General features: G+C 40.8%; 1 protein-coding gene across 9 annotated transcripts in view; it reads left to right on the top strand.

Moving 5' to 3' along the window:
- SGMS1 (sphingomyelin synthase 1) overlaps positions 1-19,900 on the top strand; it is a 297,172-nt gene that overhangs the window by 44,416 nt on the left and 232,856 nt on the right. The gene's annotated exons all lie outside the window — the stretch shown is intronic.

The raw sequence follows: 19,900 nt of genomic DNA, 5'->3' as shown, positions 1-19,900 counted from the left end.
CAGAATGCTGCTTTCAAGGTCTTTTAGCCAGTTCTACCAAGAAATAGACACCTTATTAAGAATATTTTCCTTAATAAGAATTTTCCTTATTAAGAAAATATTAAGAATATTTTCCTTATTAAGAATATTTCCCCACAATTTAAGAATTTTGGGGGGAAATTATTCAAATGACTTAATGAAGGAGGCTTGTCCTGGGGAGTCAGACTTCGGCATGACCCCTATATTTAAGGAGGATTATGCTGCTTTCTGAGGACAAAGACAGTGATTTCTTGGTACTTTCTGTGGCCTTGATGCTGGAAACTTAAAATATCACTGTGATAATCTGTTATACACCCCCATATATGCAACTATACATGTAAGGAAATAAAACCCCAATTTTGGCCTTCCTTGTAGTGTTTTTGAGGACAAATGATGCTATTCAGTCTTCCCAAAGCTTGCTCCATGGCCTGACTTGCCTGCTTCACTGCATAGAAAACTGTCCTTCAGAGAGGTTTGTCCTTCCTGGCTGCCACCACATCTAGGATGTGTGAGGCATGTCAGAATTTCTTGAATGAGCAAACTGTGCTTTTGTCTTTATTTTCAACTTCTTTTGACAAGAAATTATTTACCATTGTAGATGTCTTCAGGAATTTGAGCTTCTGTCTGAACACACAGTAGTGTGTTCTTTCTTTAGATGAAGGTGGTGGTGTTTTGAGTATTGATTTCCACACCTGGCTTTATAATGGTATTTATATTCCAAATAACAACACCTATTCATAGTAAGGGGATTAGCCACTAATTCTGTAGAAAAGACCCTCAGTTTGCCAAATGCTTATGGGAATCATAATAGGTTGTTAGATTTAATCCCACTTACTTTGTTCTTAACTCCTTGGGAAGTCTCTGCCTGCTGTGTTGTCTGGAATTGAATATTAATGGCTTCTTCATTGTCTTTAACCTGACCCCATTTTATAGCTGAGGAAACAAGGTCAACCTTGTTTCTTGTAATGTCAGTAACATTGTGTGATGGGCACTGATTTCTCTTGATGATCCTATTCAATGGCCGTTATTCTATAGGTGAGACGCTAAGATTCAGCCAGGAGGTGACTGAGTGGTTATAGGCCTGTTCATCACAGTCACCTCCTGTATTGCTAGGCAGTGTGGGTCAGGCCAGGCCAAGCCTCTCAAATTGCTTGCATGTTATAATTGCCTTTAAGTCTTTGAAAGCACTCCTTGTCCCGATGAATAATCTACCACTAAGCCCCAGCCCTTATGATTTTATTCACTTGTCTGGTATCTCAAGTGAAGTTACTGTGGATGCAGGATTGGGAACCTTTGCTACAGAGCATGGGTCCCTGGAACAGTGGCATTAGCCTCAACCGGTCCCTGGTTAAAGTAGAAATTCTTAGGTCCCACCCAGATCTACTGAATTGAAACTCTGGGGGTGAGGTCTAACAATAACTGTTTTAATAGTCCCTCCAAGTGATTTTTCCTTTAATTGTAAAAAACATGTAACAAAAATTATCATCTTACCCGTATTCAAGTGTATAGTTCAATGATGTTGGTATATTCACATTGTGAGACAGATCTCCACACTTAAGTTCATCTTGCAAATTTGAAACTGCATACTTATTAAAATACTCTTCTTTCCTTTCTCCCATAGGCTCTGTGAGCCACCTTCCTGCTTTGTTTGTTTTAATTTGATTACTTTGGATACCTTATCTACATGTACTTTAGGTGTAGATAAGGTGATGATCATACATACTCAAGTTTGTATGAACATCATACAAAGTAATGTAAACTTAAAAAAAAGAGATGAGTATTATCCAGAATTTGATTTGACTCCTGTCCTTCTAGATTTCCACCCACATCTTTAATATCAGCTGTATTGTACATTTCCAACATAACCTTGTGTGCCTCTCCTCCCTTTAGTCCAGAATCTGCCACTTTGCTGCTGCTGTGTCACTTTGATCAAGTTTTTTTTTTTCCCCTAAAGATTTATTTATTCATGCATACAAGAACCGGGGTACAGGCTAGATGCGTGGGAGGATGAGAGGATTCACCAGAGACAGAGCAGAGAGCAGAACGGGCAGATTGCCTGAAATACACTGCTGAGGGGAGCAGTGGACGAGTCAGGAGAGGTCTGCCGCGCCATGTGGGAATCTCGCTGGCTGGGATCTAACCCGCGCTGCAGAGGCTGCGGACAGCTTCACAACACTGAGCTCAACCACCTGCGGCACCAGGGGAGGCCCTCTAGTTTCCTAATATCGCTTTGGTGGTTTCCTCCTCTCTGTAAAGGGGTTAATCTAATTTGCAGAGTTGTCGTAAACAGGAAATAGTTAGAGATGGCTGAGAGTGTTTTGTAAGGTGTATTCTAATGAAATGCTAAGTGTTAAGTCAAATCTTTTTTAAGTTAGTGTTTATTTTTAGTAACGTTATACAAGCTTGATTTTTCCAAGCTTGTATAGCTGCACAAGACTTGTTCCCTTTATACTGCTGTGCTTCTTCCCCTCCACCCCCAATTTCTTATTTGGTGTCTATTTTACACTGTGTAAATAAGAGTCACAATACCTATAGTTTGATTGCTTTAACTTTCCCTGCGCAAAATTTTGTTTTCCTTGGAGTTAATAATTATTTAAAATAATCTGTGCACCATCAAAGACATCTTTACAGACACATCACCCAAAGCAGTGATAGTGAAGACAAAGATAAACAGCTGGGACTACATCAAATTAAAGAGCTTCTGCACAGCAAAAGAGACAATAACAAAAACAAAGGGAAACCCCACCAACTGGGAGAACATTTTTGCACCCAACACTAATGATAAAGGACTGATCACAAAAATCTGCAAAGAGCTGATGAGACTCAGCAACAACAAAGAAAATAATCCAGTCAAAAAATGGGCAGAAGAGCTAAAAAGAAACTTCTCTGAAGAGGAAATGCAAATGGCCAACAGACATATGAAAAAATGTTCAACATCACTTGCAATCAGGGAAATGCAAATCAAAACTACCATGAGATACCATCTCACACCAGTGAGAATGGCACATATTAAAAAAACTAGCAACAACAAATGTTGGCGAGGATGTGGAGAAAAAGGAACTCTTCTGCACTGTTGGTGGGAGTACAAACTGGTCCAACCACTATGGAGAGCTGTGTGGAGATTTCTGGACCTACTAAACATAGAGCTTCCATATGATCCAGCAATTCCACTCCTAGGTATTTACCCAAAGGACACAGAAACATCAATTCCAAAGAGCACCTGCACCCCTATGTTTATAGCAGCACTGTTTACAATAGCTAAGCTTTGGAAACAACCCAAATGCCCAAAAGTAGATGACTGGATCAAGAAGATGTGGTACATATATACCATGGAATATTACTCAGCATTCAAAAAAGATAAACACATGCAATTTGCAGCAACATGGATGGCGCTGGAAGGGATCATGCTCAGCGAAATAAGCCAAAAAGAAAAAGAAAAATACCGGATGGTCTCACTCATAGCAGGAATCTAGAAAACTTAAATAAGGGACCAGGAAAATGAATATAAGAAAGTGAAAATCAAAATCAACAAAAAACTATGAACCAGAGACACTTTTTGGGGGGTGGGGGGCGGGAGGGGAAGGATTGGGGTCAGAATGGGGCGTTTGCAATTGTATGGGGGAATATAAAAATAAAATTTAAGATTAAAAAAAATAAAAATAAAATAATCTGTGCACTTAACCACTAATTTAACCACAAACATCCTTCCACGTGGCTCTTCTCCCAGGATCTTCAGGCAATTATTGTCTTACCAATTCGATATTTTATCAGCTTGGTCTTCTTGATGAACTCTTCCCTGGAGTCTTATGCTGTGCTCCAGTCTTGCCTCCTCTCCTGTCTGCTGTGCCTCATATCTTGAGATAGACTCTTCCATAAGTACCATTTTTTCCTGCTCCTATATGAGCCTCCCCGCGTCCCTCACCAGATATTCTTGTCTTTCTTGGTTTACTCCCTCATTCTGGCAAACCATATCTTCTGGAACCTTCCTACCAAAAGTTCCGTCAGGTAAGACTTTTAAGTTGTTATATCTCTGAGAACGTCACATTCATATTTAAGTTATAGTCTGCCTGGTGTAGAATTTCTAACCTGGAGGTTGGAAATTTCTGAACCTCAGATTAGTAAATGTGTTGCTCACTGTTTTCTGGCTTCTAATGTTGATGGTGAGACGTCTGATACCTTCTGATTCCCAGTCCTGTGTACGTGACTGATTTTTCATAATATTTTTTTGTGGTGGTGATGGTAGGGTCTGTTATTTATTGTGCTGTGATCCACATGGACACTTCCAGCCTGGAAACGCAAGTCCTTAATATAGAAGCATTTGCAGTATATCGTTATTGAGTTTTCTTCTCAGCTTTGTTTTTTCCTTCTGAAATTTTTGTTAGATGTTGACTTGTCCTGGAATATCTTTTCTCCTCTAATCTGTTTTCTTAAATATTTGTTCAACTTTACTCTCTAACTCTTATATTTTTCATGCTTGTCATCATGTTTTTATTTTCTGACAACTCTTTTTTTTTTTTTTGGTAGTTGTTCTCTGAATGCTTCTATTTTAAAGAATCTTGTTATATCTCAGTATTTTCTTCTTTGCTCTCTGAGGACATTAATTTCCTTTTCTGCATAATTTTTAAGTTGTTTTTTTTCCTGTTTATTTCTGTCTTCCACATTAGATGGTTTATGTATCTGATGATTCTTGAATGTTCATGTTTAAGAATGGTACTTCAACATTTGGAGAACAAGGCTGCTTTGGCTCTGTTAATCAGTTGCAGTTGGCTATTTGATTTCTAGCTTTAATGTTGGAAATTTTAATCTCTCCTCTTTGTCCTTGTGGATGTATTGTTATAGGACAGGGAGAGGGGCAGCCCAAACCCCGCAAACCTGCCTATTCTACATGGGTTCTGCCATCCGCCGCATCAACACAAAACATAGGAGACTTTAATGGGAAGGAACTTTAATAAAACTAGGAAACAATACAGGTAAGGCAAAGAGTCTAGTTTCTAAATGAAGCATCCAGAGTTACCCGTCCCCTCGTGGGTAAAAGTCCATCCAAATGGGATTGGCCCAAAACAAGGCCCCAAAGCCTGCTACAAGTCTAAAGCATCTTCCAGTGGGGACCCACAGAAAAGGGTCACAAACAACTGGACAAGCCCGGAAGGAAAAGAGCAAAATCAACATCAAGATAAAAGCTGCCATTGTCACCTCCCCACGGGTCTCACCTACATCTGTGTCACCCAGTCCACGACCAAAAAACAAGCGCAGTTTCTTCACGTGTCTCTAGGCTCCATGCACCTCCTCCAGGTCTCCTTCTGGCTCCATCCTGCTTCCTTCCTCCGTCTCTTCCTCAGCTTCTCCTCTTCCTGCTCAGCTCCACCCTCCCTTGGGTGGGGCAGGGAACCTCCCCCTTTCCTGGGGACCACCCTGTTACAGTATGACTTTTAAAAGCAGTAATTGTTTTTTGTATTAGGGTTTCAGGAGGGAGAGAAATTAAATGTGTGTTCATCCACAGTCTTTAACTGGAAGCCAATATGGAAGTCTTTAAAAGAAATCCAGGGCAGGTTTGCAGCATTGGGGAATGGTCAGATGTGGTCCTGCGGTGGCCAGCCGTAGCTGGCGTTCTTTTTATTTTCAAGGTATGATAATATATTTAGATAGTCTCAGCAGAGATTTTGCTTTCTTGTTGACCTTGCAGTAACTGCCTCTTTCTTAGGTAAAGTCTTTTATTACAGGTATAACATTCCAATACATTTATAAATAATTGGACTTAGTGAGAAATAAGAATCTCCCCCCCCCCAAAAAAAAATCCTTATTGATGTTTCCAAAAGGAATTTTCTGAAAGTAAGCATATAATCCTTAGATTAAAATGCAGCTGACACATTAAGCCTTCTTACATGAAAAGCTAAATAATAGGCTTTAATGCCGCTTGTCCTTGACCACCCACAAAAGGCATTCCCGCAGGCCAGAGAGATTGCATATAAATACGGCACTGCAAGTGAGGCTGAATTTGTGATTTTGATCCCCAGTAAATGCTTCAACAAAACATTCAAACTCAGATGATCGAAGAGTAGTTAAAAAACTATTGTTAGCCTTACTTCTGATAGCAGGTCCTTGCAAAGTATAATCAGTTTTAGGAGGGTGATACGGTTCTTTTAATGTAGGCCAGCTGACCTGGGCTTAATTTCATGATGTGCTTGTGGTGATACAGTCACTTGCTCCTGTGCTCTCTGAATGTTGGCCGTATCCACCATCAAATATCCATGCTGGCGTACAGCCCCTCTGAGGAATGTCTTGATCATTATGCGATCTTGATTGTGCTTCCTGGCCTGGGTGGTGATTAGATAGCAGAAGATCTCTTCAGAAGACTTGCAGCTCTAAGCAGTCTCTCCTAACTTCAATAGCCCTAACTTCATCACTGGGAAAGGAAAGGAAAACTTCTCATTTCCAATGCTGACTGCTGGGGAAGCTTGCCCAAGCTAATTCTCCTTTTTGTGCAGGGCCGTGTACAAAGCTGAGAAATTGCTTTCTGCTTAAAAGCATTGACCTTTAATTATGACAAACCTTTGAGGAACTTGGATTCATAGATTTCCTAAGTTTAGAAAGTCACTTACTCTTGTTATTAAAGCTGACAACCTAGGGCTAATTTTAGTTATTGAGGCTGAATTAAAATGAACAGGAAGCACATATTACAGAGATGTCTGATTTGTTTGTTGAGTTTTTATAAACTAAAAAGAAATAAATTGGGAATTCTTGCAGGGGAGGAAGGGATCCTTTTTGTTAATTCACATCTCCTCTCTTTTTACTTCTGTCTCTTCTCCATGCTTTCTAAGTCTGTCTTCTTGTCTCTTAATGTATATATGGTAGTGAAGTAACGGTCAGAACTATGTGCCATACTTGGCAGGTATAGAGCAGAGTTTTAGTGCTAAGAGGGTGCCTACAAGAGACGTCAAGTTAGCTGACCAGGGCTTAGCCTGGGTTTCCTGTGTATCTTCATCCTCATTGATTTTCAGAGTTGTGTCCTTCTTCCACCCATGGGAAAAATTTTTCCTGGACTATTCACAGTTTAACTGAAGCAGCCTGAAATTTGCAAAGGCCTTCTAAATTTTGAGAGTTAGCAAAGGAAATTAGGCCTTTTTTTTAAATATAAGGAGAACTACAGATGTTCTTTGCAGAAGCTGCCAGTTCCTCCTCTTACTGAAACTAGTATGTCCCCAAGACTTGAAACTTCAACTTTGTGTGGTATTTATACACTACTGAATGAAGAACCCAGGAAGAACTAAAAACTTATAATTTCCAGGTGATTTAGAACATATGCCTACAAGGTGGCTATTATTGACTGGTTATTACACTAAAATCCTTTGAGGTTTCTGTTGTCAACATGGTGGTGGCACAAGTATGTGAGCATTATTATTTGTATTCTTTAATGAGCTTTTATTGTTTCAAGTTTATCACAAATATACATTTTAGTGTAATGGGTGATGACATCAGAAGTGCTATTAGGAAATTAAGGGTTGAATTTATGAGATAGGTGATTTTGTGATTCAAAAACTATGAGACAAACAACAACTTTGTCATTTGTCACTTGAAATTGTCATGAATAGGTCCCTCATCTGCTTGAGAATTTTAACAGCCCAGTTTCTTCATGGGAAAAATTGCTCTTCAGACAAGAGTGTGAATGAAATATTCTGTCCATTGTGGGAGCCCCCTTTTCTTGGAGGGGATTGAGAAGAAAGAGTGGCATTTGTGGGATTTGGCTATTCTGCCAAATTGGGGTATGTTCCTTCATCTGCAGCTGTGGTAGCTACTGGGAGGGCATTGTGGACAAGAGTGACTTTTAAGAAGGAGCGGGAGCCTCTGAGATCACTTGGTGAGGGGTTTCAGAGGTTGCTGACTTATTACAAGAGACCCCAGTATGCAGCTCTTTGTCGGAGGCCTTGGTTATAACATTGAGAGGTTACTGTTGGGTCCAAAGCAAGGATAGACTGCTCATATTTGTGTTTATAAAAGTTGGATCTCACCTGCAGGATGAGTTAACCTATCCCTCACCCACCTTTTGGGCAGATTGGGATGAGAAGCTAAGGCTGAGTGAGAATGTTATGTGTCTGTGGGGTTACGACCTCCTTCTTAGCTTTGGTCAAGAAAGTCTCTGGGGGTCCTGCCCACTCTAGCAAAGGCAGTTTGATGCCTTAGAGGGTGATTTTTCAATGGAGAAAATTCAGGTAGTATATGGAATGGGGTTGGGGCCTTGGGAGTAAAATAACTCTGGGAAGATGAGAAATGGGTGTTTTGGTAGATGAACAGATTTACTTCTTTGCTTTATTTTTCTTTTGATTTCCTATAGAAGTTAGGAAAAACTTTTCAGAAGATATTGGAATGTTTTGCCATGGTTAGCCAAAGTTTTCAAGATGGAATGTGTGTGTCCCTGGAGCCCCAAGCATGATACTGCCAATGGCAGTGGAGAGAGAAGAGGGAGCTCTCAGGAAAGCTGGTATGGCTCTAGATCTTCTGGAGGGTTTTATCTTAGTGCTACATGCTCCGGTTTGTGTTCTGTTTTAGATAAATGAGGCAGGACCTCTCTTTTTTTTTCATTACTATGTATATATTAAAAGAAAAAAGTACAGGAAAGTATGGGACAAGAGAAGATCATAGAGAAAAAGAAGTTAGAAGGAAAAAAAGGATTACTTTCTAATTGGCAGATTCATAATGTTTTTTTATTTAGTTAAAAATTTTTAACAATTATGTACCTTTACAGTTCTTTGTTTCCTTTTAATTTTGGCAAGGCCAGAGTTATAGTTTTAGTGATGGAACTTGTTCTTCAAATAATATATTTTGCAAAAACCCAGTCTGCAAAACAAATGACTGTGATGCTGCTCTGGTGGAGGGTACCTCTTGTCCCTTGTCACTCCTTTCTTTATCCCCCACCCCTGCCACACATATACACATCTGAAGAGACCTTGAGAATGGCAGAACTTCCAGGGGATATCTGCCATTTTATGGGCAAAGAATTAGGACATTGTTCCCTTTTTGTGTTATGTTGGTGTACAGAGAGCAGGTGAATTTCACTTCTTCCCCTCCCCACAAAAGATGGCATTGAATTTGGTTCCTCAGTTGTTAGGGGAACCCTGTGTAAAACAGGCCTCTAGTATTCTTTTTTTTTTTTAAATAGTAAAGTTTATTTTTATATTCCCCATACAATTGCAACCTCCCCTTTCTGACCCCAATCCCTCCCCTCCCACCCCCCCACCCCCCAAAAGTATCTTTCGTTCATAGTTTTTTGTTGATTTTGATTTTCACTTTCTTATAGTTATTCATTTTCCTGGTCCCTTATTTAAGTTTTCTAGATTCCTGCTATGAGTGAGACCATCCGGTATTTTTCTTTTTCTTTCTGGCTTATTTCGCTGAGCATGATCCCTTCCAGCGCCATCCATGTTGCTGCAAATTGCATGTGTTTATCTTTTTTGAATTCTAGTATTCTTGTTTACAAATCCAATCCTATGATAGTGGCAGTTTCAGGACTTGCTTCATTTTGCCTGGAAGAAGGGATGCAAGTCTTTGAAGAAGGTGGCTTCTCCTGTGAGCCTGAGAATACAATGTGGTCAGGTAGCCAGGAAATGCCCAATATGATTCTGTTTCAAGTTCAGGGGTGACTGGCTAGCCCTGAGGTCAGAATTTTTATAGGATGCATGATGGTGGATTCTCTCTCATTTTCCTGTGTGGCTGTTCAGTTGTCAGAATCTTCTTTGGTAACATATGACATTTAGGAGTCTAAGTTTTGAATCTGTAAGCCAGATATCCTAGCTTCTTGGACTGTGATTGTGGGAAAGTTACTTAACCTTCTCAACTCTAGTTTTTTCTCAGTTGCAAAACGGGCATGTTGTTTGCTTCAGGGTTATTTTAAGGATTATGTGAGCCTCTATATATATTTGCATGTTTAGTACAAATACATATATACATATATACAAATGTTTGACTTTTATATCTGTAAATATACAGATTTTTGTATCTGTTACATATACATGTGTATATATACATGTGCACTGTATATCTATAGTAGTTAGAACAGTCCCTGGCACATTGTAAGTGCTAAATAGACAGCCTACAGTTATTATTCTATATACTTACACTCAAGTATTGTGATGTGCTAGGCACTGTGTGATGCCGCTTCCTTCTCAGATACAGCAGCGCTTACTGCAGGGAAATGGAAAGGATGCCAGACTTTGTTTGAATTGTATCCAGATTCGAATTTGCTTTTCTTAGTTCTTAACCGTCTGACTCTTAAGCCTTTGTCTTTTCGTAATGTTCTCTGTGTTCTCTTCAAGTCTTAACTATTAAAATGGGCATTTGCTGGTACATGTCATTTCTCTGGGGTGGGGAGTATGGGTTGCTAGGACTGGGTCAATGGCCTCATAAAGATGTGTCTCTTTACCTGTTTACCTTTGTAGGTTTGCTCTTTCCAGTAAGGGAAAAAGGGCTTGTTTTTAATACGAACTGAATTTATTAGGCACTTACGCGTCTTTCTACTTTTGTCAGTAATTTGGTAACTGGTGTTTGTAGTTGGACTTGGTAAAATTATTGCCAAAGACCAAGACTGTTTTGGCAGTTAGCTTGCCCAGAAGGATCGTGGGCAGAAGCAATTTCTTTTACCCTTTTTGAAATAACAGAGAATCAAAGGACCTGTACTCTGTATTTGAACCCTAATGGGAACTATAGGTACTGAGCAACAGCACAGAGACCTTGAGATTGCCTCTCATTTCACTTGCTGGATCTTTATTCTCACATTTTAGAAGAATTTCATGTGTGTGCAGTGGCACTAGCTATCCACATAGAGGTCAAACTATGTTGATTTTTTTTTTTTTCAGGATAATGGAAAAAAGAAAAAAAAAACATTCAGGATAATTGAAGTCCACAAGGAATGCTAATTTCCCTTGAATTATTAACATTATAGGAATTAACCTGAGACTCAAGAACAGATTTACTGCAAGAGAGTTTATATAATTGAGCCCTAGTGTTTTACTGCCTTTGCTGCTAAGGCATCAAGACTGAGATGTTGTTATCTTTCCCTGCTAATAAGGAGGGATAGGGTAAAGATTAAGGACCATGAGGGTAGTGCCTTCCATGGTACCTGCCCTTCCTTCTGGAAAGGAGAAACCAGGCAGTCTGGAAAAGTTTTCCATTAGTTCTCATGGCATCTTTCCCTGGATGGGCTGACGCAGTGGTGTGTCAGAAATGTAACCATAAATTCCTCAATCAGCCCAAGACCTTGAAAAGCAGACAGAAGATTAGCTGCCATTGTGACACACTGGATGGTGTTTTGGGGGGTTTTGTCACAAGCTCTCCTACCAGCCTCTTACAGTGGAGATCACTCCTCCTACTTCTTTGAAGGGAACATGAAGCCTCTTGGGAGGTATAGCTGCCTGTCCAGGGTGTATGGCTGTAAATGAGTCATCACTGACTCTAGCTCCATTCATATCTTAATTCCACACTTTATCTACCACGTTCTCTTGCCTCCCGGCTAGAAAAAAAACTGCTGACTCCATAGTGTGTGCTCTTCTGCCATGTCATGTTGCCTGCATTCCATGGCATCCTTAGTGTCCGTCCCTTCCAAAAAACACATTTCCAAGCTATACTGTTTATTACAAGGCAGTGCTTATAGCCTTCACTTCTTTTGGACATAGAAATACCACTTAAATGCATTGTAGGTTGACCTCTCTTATGTATCTAGGGGAAAAATAATCCCAGAAATATGTACATTAGTTTGTATGTGCTATTTTTTTTCTTTTTAAAGATTTACTTATTTTATTTATATAAGCACTCGGTACAGTCAGAAGCACGGGAGGGTGAGAGAATTCACCAGAGCCAGAGTGGGGAAGAGAACAGGCAGACCGACGAAATACACTGCTGAGGGGAGCAGCGGGTGGCAGGAGAGGTCTGCGTGCCATGTGGGACACTCGCCAGCGGCCAGGGATCAAACTAGTGCTGCAGAGGCTGAGGGCAGCTTCGCAGCCCAGCACTCAACTGCTGCGCCACCAGGGTAGGCCCTAATTTTTTTTTTTTAAATCAATCTTTGGTGAAGGTTTAGGCAGGGGAGGCTAAGAACTATGAATTGGCTGGAAGTGATGGGAGTTCTGAGGGCATGGGCTTGGACATGGTAAAGGAAGGGCATTCAGGCAGCTGGAGGCTCTGGGTAGTAGACAGCCTGACTCCCTCTGGCTCAAAAACAATGCTAGTTTGTTCTTTGGTGTGTTTTCCCTTTGTTCTGTTGCTTCCTGATTCAAGCATTCACCAGTTGTTATTAAGTGGCTATTGTTTTCAACTTCTTATTGGTTCTCTGTCCTTTTAATGGGACAAGAAAGAAATTTGAAATAAATCAAAATAAATATCTCTGTTTGCAATGTGATAGTTACTGCAAAAGTGTTCAGGAATTGTCAGCTGCTTTTTTATCTAATGAACTAGACAAATGTCCCCCAGATTCCTCCCTATACTTGAAAGGTGGAAATGTGAGTAAAGTGGGGAGGCATGACAACATTTTATCATTTCTGAAAGCAAACCTTTAAGTGTATAATGATCAAATATAGTGATAAAATCAGTACTTTAAAGATGTAATGTTTCTGGAAAGTCTAACATCCAGGGAAGGTTTAAGGGGGGGAAGGATGTTTTTACCCTTTGTTCACTCTGTGGAAAAAGGAAACTTGGAAGCATTTGAAATGAATGTGTGTCTACTTTTTCACAGCTCACGTTTATGCTGTATGTAAAACAAAAATGCTAAACTCAGATGCTTTTGGGGCCAGACAGATAACATAAATTGGTGAAGTAAATTGGATGTTAAATACCAGCAGTGGCTGGGTCCTGTGACTCACCCGAGAGCTGTGTGCTGCTGGGATCCGTTCTGTGTTGCCAGATGGTGGCCCAAGCAGGAATTGGGGCAGCCAATCTTCCAATTTTTCATAGAAATCAACACTGTTAAGTAACGGATTGAAAACCTTAAAGCAACACCAGTAGCTTGTGGTTCACTTAGACCCTTACTGGGATGATTTGCATTTGGCTCTTAGTTACCACATTGAAACCCTTTGGTTTTGTAACACTGGAATGTTTTTATATTGTAACCCAGACTACTCACAAAATATTATCCTGGTGTGTTAAAAATAAAAATTTCAAGTGCTAATTACAGAATTTCTTGTTAGATTTAAATTGAAATGTCTCCATTTGTTGAGTTTAGCCATAAATGCATATAGCATAGTCCTTGTCCATAGTAGACCTGTTAAACTGAACACTGAGGAATTTAATAATCCATAGCCTTCTAGTTTATAAGATTTGGAGAGAAATTTGAGAACAGAAGAACTTGTTGACAGAATAAAACAAAGAAAATCAATATGTTTCTGGTTGTAACATCTCCCACTGTGTCAAGCAAATGTGAAAGCTTGTTTTCAAAAACAAAGGAACTGTCATAAACGTTAAGGTAAAAAAAAAAAAAAGTGGAGGGCGAACTCATTGACTCCCACTTTTGCAGTGTGGATTTTTGCTCATTTTGTCTCTAAGCTGTTACATCTCTGACATCTTTTGATCAAGTTTTATTTCTGTCATCCTCTTGTGCTTCTGAAAGCCAGAGGTGGTCAGAAATTTTCTACCCTGCTCATGTGCTCTTGGTTGTGAATCAGAATTTCAGCAGTAAAAGCATTTATGAAGGAATGTCAAGTGGTTACCAAAGGAGACTAGGTTGCCAGAACCACAGCAGGACCTGGCCCATGCCAGCAGAGAGCTACCACTGCTCTGTGGCCCTCCAGTGAGGACGCGTGGCTGCCTTTAGCCGGTCCTGCACGCCCCATTATCTCTGCCCCAGCTGCATTCTCTCCGTCCTGTCTCCTTGTGTTGCTTGCTCCAGACTCATGGTTCCTGCATGGGAGCGTGATTGTCCACACATTAATGACTGGGAGGGAGAAAGTGATGACCTGTATTCCCAGCACCTCGGATGGGGAGGGCTCTCCTCCCACCAGTATTCACCCAGTAAGGGTGAGACCCAAACAGAGAGCATGTCTGATGCCACCATTTGCTAAGTTTTCTATCACTCTCGGAGGAAGAAGGTGGAGATATTGAAGCTGAGTAGAGGAAGAGGGGTCAGATGCTCTATCATTCCTAAGACTTTGCACCTTGTGGCAGAGTGGAGGATTCAGAGAGGTTAAGTGACTTCTCTGGGCCATGTGATGATAGAGTTAGGATTTTAACCCATTGCTACCTAACTCCTAAATCCATGCCTTATTGAGATGTATCTTTAGTGTAACATAAATGGCAGCATTTAAGAATTCTTTCCCAGTCTCCCCCCCCCCCCAGAGGGGGTATTGCTTATTTTCTGTTTCCAGCAGATGAAGTCAGAAGTAGATTGCATTGTAATATGCTGTTTGGAAGCAGGGAATTCCTCAGTGTCAGTATAGATGGTTGTGGACACAGGGTTTTGTATAAGCATCTTATAGCTTAATTTTTAGAAAAATTTTTTTTCTCCATTTTTCAAATATCCTTGTATGTTTACTGGGCTCCAAATACTGTCACAAGCCTGGGCATGGAAAGTAGAATAATCTGTTCCTGCTCCCTTAATAATTACCAAGGGCAGGCAACTGTACCTAACACCTTGCTTAATTGATCAAAAGCTTGACAAAGGGAAAATTTGGGGAGGTAAAATGTTCAAAGTCTACCTAGGTTAAGAAGAAAACCTATGCTAACTCTCTTCCCAGCCCTCAGCATTTATAATACTGGAGGGAGGAGAATAGGTCCTAGGAGGTGGGCAAAAACTGCCACCAGGGCCTCCCTGGTGGCACAGGCAGTTGAGCACAGCGCTGTAAAGAAGCTGTCTGCAGCCTCTGCAGCGCGGGTTCCATCCCCGCCGGCCAGTGAGAAACCCACATAGCTCGGCAGACCTCTCCTGTCTTGCCCGCTGCTCCCCTCAGCAGTGTATTTCGTCAGTCTGCCCGTTCTGTTCCCTGCTCTGTCTCTGGTGAATCCTCTCACTCTCCTGCACCTCTGGCCTGTACCCTGGTTCTTATATGCATAAATAAATAAATCTTAAAACAAACTGCAACCGGCCCTAGGACAAACCAGAGGCACAGGCCAAAAAGGGCTCGCAGGGCAAGCCTTATGTGGAGTAACCTTTGAAAGTAATCTGCTTATTTGCTCTTGTCTCTTCTGTGCTCTATGCCATTTTTTTTTCTTTTACAACAGCCAAAACATTATTGTAATCCATTATCTGAGTAATTCTCATCCTCAGATGTTTTCTCTTGCCCATAAAGTGCTAATGACTGTGCTGCTGGGTGTGTGGTTGCCAGTGGGGATGTTTTACGGTTGGGATCATCACATGTGCTTGTCGTCTGATTGGCCCAGTGGCTGTGAGTGGGTGTGTGATCAGTAAAGGCCAGAACACTGGTTTTGCAGGTGCCTTTTTAAAAAAATCTTGCAGTTTCATCAAAGTACACAAGACAAAAGTTCCCGATCATCAAGTGAATACAAGTTACCATCACCAAACCAAGAAACAGATTTTTGAGCCCTCTAGAAGTGCTGCCTTCTCTTTCATGCTTCTCTCTCTGTCCCCCAAAGGGAACCACACCACTGACTTGCATTAGTTGTTGCCTTGTAGCATTTGTTATATTTCACACTATGCCAAATCTTTTCTGTCTCCTCTTCAATGGATTCAGGAAAGCCCGTACTCTAACACACAAGTTGTAAATGATTAACATGAATGCTCACATGACTGGAACAGAAACATGTTTGGGTGTAAGGGTGTTGTGCTCTGCATTTTAACACCAGGCTGGACAATAGGTTATTTGTGCTTGGCCTGTGGTCTGGTGTCTCATAAAGCCTTATCTGGTATCTGCTTCTGTGTAAGGCGTAGTCCCCCACGCTTCCTGTAATTCCTTATCTGTGAGTCTGGTATATGGGCTGGCCCGAGAGCCTGGAAACTGCCATCCATATGCCTCTGGCACCTGGAGGTAAGTTGTCAGCACCTTGATTCCAAAGCATGCACCAGTGTAACCAGAAGCCTTGCACCTGTGGATCCTTGTAACTTAAACCCCCAGCCACTATGGGACTGATTGCATAGGAAATGAGTTTCATTAAAAGAGTGTCTTATGTAAGAGGATTTGACGTGGTTTTCAGTAGGGTAGTATTTTAGAGAAGTTTGGTTTAAATGTGGTGTAGTTGCTCAAAAAAATAAATAAAATAAATGTGGTATCAATTCAATTAGCAGCCTGTTCGCCTTGTTTTATTTCAGTAATCAAAAGACAGCTTGGCCTGTGTCTGCAGAGTGCCCTTCCTGTAGGCATGGTCTTTGGAATATGGCAAGTCCAGCTTTCCATCTGGCCAGAGAATGATGAGTTCAAAAGCAGTGATAATCAGGGCCAAGTCGTTGGCCCCGGTGGCCTATCACTGTACTGCCACATGCTTTTAGATGCTGCAGGGTGCCTCATAGAAGCTGGCATCTGATGAGCTGCTTACTAGTTCATGAGTGAAATTATTGCTCTGATGCTCTCAAAGTAGATAGTTGGTGCTGGGAATGAGTTGTTGAAGCTGTCAGGAACTTTTCTGCTGAGGTTTTCTTTTGCTGAGGAAGAGCTAGGACTCACCAAGGGCCACCCTAGTCACCAGATCAGAGCAGGGAGGTCAGTTTTGAAAGTGGAATTTTGGGAACTCAGGGACAAAGCGACATCCTAAATGCTTTCCTGTTCCTAGACAGCTTGAAGATAACATTGAGGCTGTGATTTAAAGGAGATGAACTCTGTCAATGTAGTTTCTATGACATTATTTTTCAAAGCATGGTCTACCTGTGTAAATTGGGGTGGGGGGTAGAGAGGTTTTGGTGGGGGTGGTGTGTGTGTATATGCATGCATACACATGCGTTCTGGGACTGTTTGTGAGAAATGTATGTTCCTCCCTCTTAACATTGCTGGTGGGAATGTAAACTGGTCCAGCCATATGGAAAGTTTTGTGTGGGACCCTCAAATTATTAAAAATGAACCTACCAGATGATCCAGCAATTCCACTCCTAGGAATCTACCCAAAGGAAACAAAGCCATTGGTTTGAGAGGAAACCTGCACTCCTATGTTTATTGCAGCACTATTTACAATAGCTAAGACATGGCAACAACCTAAATGCCCCAAATCAGATGACTGGATCAAAAAGATGTGGTATATACACACACGATGGAATACTATGGAGCAATCAAAAAAGATAAAGTCATGCCATTTGCAGCAACATGGATGGAGCTGGAAGGGATTATGCTAAGTGAAGTAAATCAGAAGGAAAAAGAAAAAATGTCGATCATTTCACTTATAGGAGGAATATAGGAAAACTGAACACGGGATCAGAAGAAGAAGAAAAAAAGATAAAACTAGCAGGCAAACTATAAATCCAAGTCATACTGCAGGGAGGGGTTAGGGAGAGGGGTCAAAATAGGGGAGGAAAGAGCCCAAGAGAGTATGGTGATGGTTCACGGGTGATTTGGTGGTGGGAATTTTACAGGGATTACACCTGAGGGGAGAAATCAAACATTATACAAAATGAACAACAATGTAAAAAACATATATATACACAAACAAGCCCTATCACAGTTGAGAAGACAGACCTAGAGAAATCTTGATTTTCCTCATGTCATACCATTGGTTTAAGGTTCAGGAACCAGGCCTTTTAATTTAGTCTTATTTTTCACTACTGACGTTATCAGTTAACTGCTTCTTAAAGTGTGGATTTCAAAGTTATATCTGCTCAATACTAGAACTAAAATGTATGAAGTTCTGCTCACCCTGATTGCTTGTAGACCAGTCTTGAATAACAACATGTGATTATAAACATAAAGCTATTAACAGACACAGAGGACTGTTCTATCCCAATGCTTGTGGTTCCTTGCCAGATAATGCAGCCTTTAAAAATGATTGTTAGGAGGGCCCCCCAGGTGGCGCAGCGGGTTGAGCGCAGCACTGTGAAGCTGTCCACAGCCTCTACAGTGCTGGTTCCATTCCCTGCTGGCCAGGGAGATTCCCACATGGCGTGGCAGACCTCTCCTGTCTTGCCCGCTATTCCCCTCAGCAGTGTATTTCAGTCCTTCTGCCTGTTCTGCTCCCTGCTTTGTCTCTGGTGACTTCTCTCACCCTCCCACACCTCTGACTTGTATAAATAAAAAAATCTTTAAAAAAAAATGATTGTTAGGAAAACTATGTAGTGGGTAGGCCTGTGATCAAAACTGGGTGAAAAGACCATTTGAAGAGTAGAAGGAAATTCACTAAATGATCACAGTGTTTAGAGGAATGGGGTTATTGGATCAAAGTAAGATACTTTTATGGTTGTTGCTCTTATGGTCAGGTCTCTTACCACAAAAGTTGGGTCACTAGTGTTGTTTGGAGAGGACTTCTCTTTCCTCATTGATTTGACTTAAAGTTGGCATTGTGGGTAATTTTGCTTGCTTTCCTCAATGCCTTGCATTAAGGCCTGGCAGTTGTATTGCTAAAATCAACAAGAAAAAAAATGTAAAGCAATGTGTATACACACATCTGTACAAGCGTGTATGCACAAGTATGGGTATATATAACAAATTGAAGGAAAAACTGTGAAAGTTCTCACTAAGAAACCACATTCTTGCTGAGCTATTTATACCTGCTTTATTTCCTTTTTTCTGACTTAAAAAACGTTCCTTTCCTGTGTTTAAAGAAGAGGTGTCAGATGCTTCCTCCTGTTTACATAGTTGAATTGTAATTTTAATCCTTTAGTTTTACATAGGAGAGAATGGGTTTTGATGGGACATGCATTGAATATTCTTGCCCCCTACTTGCCTTTTATATCCCATTCGAGAAGTGGTTATCTACCCGAGTTCACTATATGAGAAGCTTAGTTTTGTCTGCTGGTGAAAAATAAAAAGGCAGGCTCAGTCTCTTGAGAAAGCTGCTAAAATTCCACTTATAATAGACAGTCCAGGGTAGCATTTTATATTCAGCATGTATGACCTAGGGTAAGTTACTTAACTTCTTTAGTGCTCAGTTTCCTTATGAGTAAAGTGGGTTTTATTCTAGTATATAGCTGATAAAGCTTCCATATTCAGAGATCAGGCCAGGATAGCAAAAATCATTTTTCTCTTTCTCCTTCATTCCAAAAGTGGCCTGGGCATTGAGTATATGTGGCAACCTTTTTAAGTAGGATAGCAGATGATGCAGCACACACAAAAATGAGTGATTGAAATGCCTTGGAATGACAGTTCTGAGCTTGCCTCTGGCAGCTAGAAGGGGGCTAGCTGCCTGGTTTTGTAGTGGTGGCTTAGATAATGATAATTCTTAAGGAAGCAAAAGCAAGTGGAAAGAAAAGATTGTGGCAAGTAAACATCATTTAGGCAGGGTCTTCCTTGTGCAATCCTTTTAGCCTTTGATAAGTGATGTGTACCCTGTGGCGTGTTTACCAATTTCCCTTAGCATCCTGGCCTGTTTTAAGTCAGGATTCTCTTTTCCAGGTGTTTTCTGAATGGATCATTGTGCAGCAGTCCACAGTAGCTTTCAGACCAGTATGTACTTAAACCAAAGCAGTGACTGTTAGGGGTGAGACCTTGAAATTCCATGTCCTTGCACACTGACAGAATGCTTGTAGTTCTGTAATTCATTAGGAAAAGATGCCAGATGCCATTTTTCCTTGCGGTGTTTGGCTCATTCAAAGTTGCTTATTTGGGTTATTTCAGACAAGTTCTCATGTTTCTCTTGTGACCAGAGACCCTGCTTTCCCTTGTTGGTATAGCGAAATAGCCTTGGAAAACAAAACTAGTGTTTTTCTGTGGCGTGAAAGGCGGTCATGCTTGCTGCTTGTTACAAAAGATTTGGGTTCCCTGTGCTCATATCAATGTATCCTTTTTTTAACAATAAATGTATTTTCTAAAAAAAA

The sequence above is a fragment of the Talpa occidentalis genome, unplaced genomic scaffold (assembly GCF_014898055.3).
Source record: "Talpa occidentalis isolate TD23 unplaced genomic scaffold, MPIMG_talOcc4v2.1 talOcc4.8, whole genome shotgun sequence".
In the NCBI taxonomy this organism is placed as follows: domain Eukaryota; kingdom Metazoa; phylum Chordata; class Mammalia; order Eulipotyphla; family Talpidae; genus Talpa; species Talpa occidentalis.
Note: the sequence above shows the minus strand (reverse complement) of the source record. Positions and strands in the feature narration are given on the sequence as shown.